The following is a 4716-nucleotide window of genomic DNA, read 5'->3' on the forward strand; positions in this document are numbered from 1 at the left end:
CCTCGCTGAAACCTGACAAGATATTTGAAAGGATTCAATAACACTATGATCAGAAATTTGGCCATATTGCAAGCCAATATTCAAAGCCTGATAGGAATTTTTTTTTTTAAGATTTTATTTATTTATTTGAGAGAGAAAGAATGAGACAGAGAGAGAGCATGAGAGGGGGAGGGTCAGAGGGAGAAGCAGACTCCCTGATGAGCAGGGAGCCCGAGGCGGGACTCGATCCAAGGACTCCAGGATCATGACCTGAGCTGAAGGCAGTCACCCAACCAACTGAGCCACCCAGGCACCCCTGATAGGAATTTTTTTAAGACCTTCTCCTCTAAGCTAAATGTACCCAGAGGGAAGAAAAACCTTCTAACAGTTGATAATCATTTAGGTGGCAACCTGTTCTTTAAGGAATTAAAGATAGCTGTCCTTGCTTTACAAATCTAGTCTTTACAGGCTAGTTGCTAGATGGCTCCGGATGTTTCCAGAATTGATATTCAAAGTCCAGATTTAGCTCAAAAGGTATGTGATTTAGCTCAAAAGGTATGTAGGAGCTTGCATTTTTTTCCCTCTTTGCCTTTGAGATGTAAATGTTCTACCAGAGTAGACCATCTTCCTGATCTGCAAACTTCAGGGAGGTAATTCTTATCAAAAGAAAAAAAGGAGGAAAGGTCATTTGGAACTTGCTTTGTGAAGGACAAATATAAATCCTCAATGTCTTCCCCACAAATATTAATAGAAAAAGTCCTTGTCACCTGAGGAGGTAACCTTAACTTCTTCCATTTATCAGAAAAACAACTTTAATCTGACTTTTATGCATTGTAATTTTTTTTTTTTACTCTCTCCAGCTCAACATTTTTGTTTTTTTTTTAAGTAAACTCTACCCCCAACCTGGGACTTGAAAAAAAATGACCCCAAGATCAAGAGTCACATGCTCTACCAACTGAGCCAGCAAGGTACCCCATGGCAGGAATTTTAAAAGATTTTATTTATTTATTTATTTATTTGAGAGACAGAGAGCAGGAGGAGGGGAGGAGCAGAGGAAGAGGGACAAGCAGACTCTGTGCCAAACATGGACCCTGACCTGAGCTGAAATCAAGACACGGAGGCTTAACTGACTGAGCCACCCCAGCCCCCCATGGCAATAATTTTTAAATGCAAATTATAAGGTCTCTGTTTATATCTTTCTGTATATGTGTGTGTGTGTGTGTGTGTGTGTGTGTGTGTGTGTGTTATAGACGTGTGGTATTTTCCACCTCCGGGTGATACTGCCAAAATTAATTTGTAAAAGATCTCTATTAAATTGGATTAAAGAAAGTTAAATTCTGGGGTGCCAGGCTGGTGCAGTTGGAGGAGCGTGTGGTTCTTGATCTCGGGGTCGTGAGTGCTAGTCCCACATTGTGTGTAGAGATCACTTAAACAAATAAACTCAAAAAAGGAATAATAAAGAGGGGCGCCTGGGTGGCTCAGTCGGTTAAGTGTCTGCCTTCGGCTCAGGTCGTGATCATAGGGTCCTGGGATCGAGTCCTGTATCCTGCTCCCTGCTCAGCGGGGAGCCTGCTTCTCCCTCTGCCTGCCACTCCCCCTGCTTGTGCTCTCCCTCCCTCTCTCTCTCTTTCTCTGACAAATAAATAAATAAAATCTTAAAAGAAAATTATTTGTTAGAGGGGGGAGGGGCAGAGGGAGAGAGAAACTTAAGTAGACTCTGCACTGAGCACAGAGCCGGCTTTGGGGCTCTATCTCATGACCCTGAGATTGAGTAAGGGACAAGTGGAGCTAGGTAGGGAGAGATAGATAGGGGGCTATGTGATCAGACTCACAGAAATCCCAAAAATCTGGAGGTGTACGGAAAACCAGAGATAAGGGAACAAACTGGACCACCTTGCCCTAGGACCACCCTACCTAGGCCTGGGGGGTGGGTGTCTTTTTTATGATAATCACCTGTGACCAACAAAAAATAACCAGACCCTAAAGAGGAGGTAAGCCATTGAAGCTATTATCACTAGTCCTTGCTCAATGGTTATCAACAGAGATGTTAAAAGGATTTAAGTTCCCTGGTTAGCTTTCTATAAAAGACCAACCGTAAAGGCCCTCCGTTGGCAACCCTGTCAGCACCTTTCTCACTCTTGAGACCTTTTTCTGTATCTTCACTTAATAAACTTCTATCCCTTTACTCACTCTCTTTTGTCCTCAAGATTCATTCTTCGACTCCATGAGACAAGAATCTAGCTCTCCCACTTCAGAATGAGCATTGGGTATTATATAAGACTGATGATTCACTGACCTCTTCCTCTGAAATGAGTAATACATTGTATTAATTACTTGAATTTATGTTTAAAAAATGAGAAAAAAAATGGGGGGGTTAGCTGGCACACAGTGGGTGCTAAATAATGGCAGGCAAGTTTTGAAGCCCCATCCTCGGTTGAGTCGAACTAGTTTTACGGATCTGGTCTAGCTGGACACGCAACTTGCTCTCCAGCACACAAACCCTTATATTTTAGCCCCAGGAGCCTGAACACATTTGGGGTGGGAGGTTGGGGGGCAGGCACTCCGCTGGCCCACATGCATTGCCTCGATCATCTGTAACTCTGGGGTAGTCCTACGTCCAAGGTTTTCAGGCTTGGAGTAACACCCACCCGTGTCAGAGAAATACAGTGGAACAGCTCCACGCTTCTTTGTTCACGTCTCTCAGGGAACGTTCAAGTGCATCTAATTAATGACCCTGAGTTTTTCCTGTGCTTTTTTATTATCTCCTCCCCAGTTCTTGGAGGCTCCCCAGTCACTGACAACCTAAAAAGATAAACGAAACATTTAGCTCGTGTGTTATGGGCACCCTCCTTTTCTCTGTCTCACCACCAGAAGATTCTAGAAACTGCTTTGCAGACTCTCCTTAGGGACTTAGAAGGTAAGGGTGAGAGAAGAATGGTGAGGAATTGGGTTGCGTATATTGGTAGTGAGAGTGGAGGTCCGGAAAACTGTGTTTGCTGCTTCTCTCTGTCTCTCTCCCTCAGCCATCAGGTCCCATCGCAGAACACTTCGTGCATTCCAGGAGAGTCTTGTTAAAAAGCCTGTGGTTCTGCATCTCCAACATGCTCACGGGACCCCGGTGCTGCTGGTCTGGGGACGACACTTTGAGCAGCGAGACTGTGGCAAACTGTCCCACCTCAAGTCATTTTTATTTATTTTAGGTTTTATTTATTTATTTGACAGAGAGAGACACAGCGAGAGAGGGAACACAAGCAGGGGGAGCAGGAGAGGGAGAAGCAGGCTTCCCGCCAAACAGGGAGCCCGATGCGGGGCTCGATCCCAGGACCCTGGGATCATGACCTGAGCCGAAGGCAGACACTTAACGACTGAGCCACCCAGGCGCCCCTCATTCAACAAATATTTATCAGGCGCCAAATATGTGCTGAGCACTGTCTGAGGTGCTGGGGATAGAGTAGCAACAAAACCCCTACCAAGGTGAGAAGGAATTAAACCAATAATATGTGTATATTCATGAATATATCTAAATAAATTCTCTTAAAATATTATTTTTTTAAAGATTTTATTTATTTATTTATTTGACAGAGAGAGCAAGCACAAGCAGGGGGAGCAGCTGAGGGAGAGGGAGAAGCAGGCTCCCAACTGAGCAGGGAGCCCCCTTTGGGACTGGATACCAGGACCCTGGGATCATGACTTGAGCCAAAGGCAGACGCTCAACCCACTGAGCCACACAGGCATCCCCTATCTTAAAATATTATTAATTTAATTGTTCTTTATTAATTATTAAGAGTTTTTGGGGGGACATTCTCTTAAATCGCCCCCCCAAGGAGGGGGTCTCATTGGCCTCACCACAATCCTGGCCCTGGATAATTACAATAATATCCACCTTGTAGGGTTGTCGAGTGAATTAAGTGAGGTAATACATAGAGCACTCGGCCCAGGGGCTGGCAACACCTGAGAACAGGCTCTCCATCCTGCAGGGTGAAGTGACTGACTGGGTTTCCGTCTTACATCCATGATACCTTCTAGTTTGTCTGAGATCAAATGAAAGAAATATTAACCACCCCAAGTAAACTGAAGTTCTCTAGGGGCGCCTGGGTGGCTCAGTTGGTTAAGTGACTGCCTTCGGCTCAGGTCATGATCCTGGAGTCCCGGGATCGAGTCCCGCGTCGGGCTCCCTGCTCAGCAGGGAGTCTGCTTCTCCCTCTGACCCTCCTCCCTCTCATGCTCTCTGTCTCTCATTCTCTCTCTCGCAAATAAATAAAATCTTAAAAAAAAACAAACTGAAGTTCTCTAGGAAGGAGAATATGAAAGGTAAATGCTGACTGAGCAGCCAGCTGCAGTCCTTGCCACAAGGAAACGTCAGGGGAGGGGGTTTAGGAATTGATTGGCCTTGATACCCAGAGCATCCCTGACAGTCATCTCTCCTCTGTCGTGTGCCACCACCCCTGACCAGATCTTCCAGCCCCATCACCCCTGGACCAGGCCAGTAGCCTCCTAATTGCCTCTCTGATTCAGTCTGACCTGGGGATCATTTCTTCACTCAACAAACGTTTGCTGACCACCTACTACCTGCCAAGCACTAAGCTAGTGATGGGATAGAGATAAATACTGATGAGGGTCACCTCCCTCAATGATCTCAGATTTCAAGTGGGGGAGATCAAGGATTGCCCGAAAAGGTAGTGAGTGGTGTACCTGAAACGAATTAGCAGGTGGGATGAAATGCATGAGGACGCTAAT

Source organism: Halichoerus grypus, chromosome 2, assembly GCF_964656455.1.
Source record: "Halichoerus grypus chromosome 2, mHalGry1.hap1.1, whole genome shotgun sequence".
NCBI lineage: Eukaryota > Metazoa > Chordata > Mammalia > Carnivora > Phocidae > Halichoerus > Halichoerus grypus.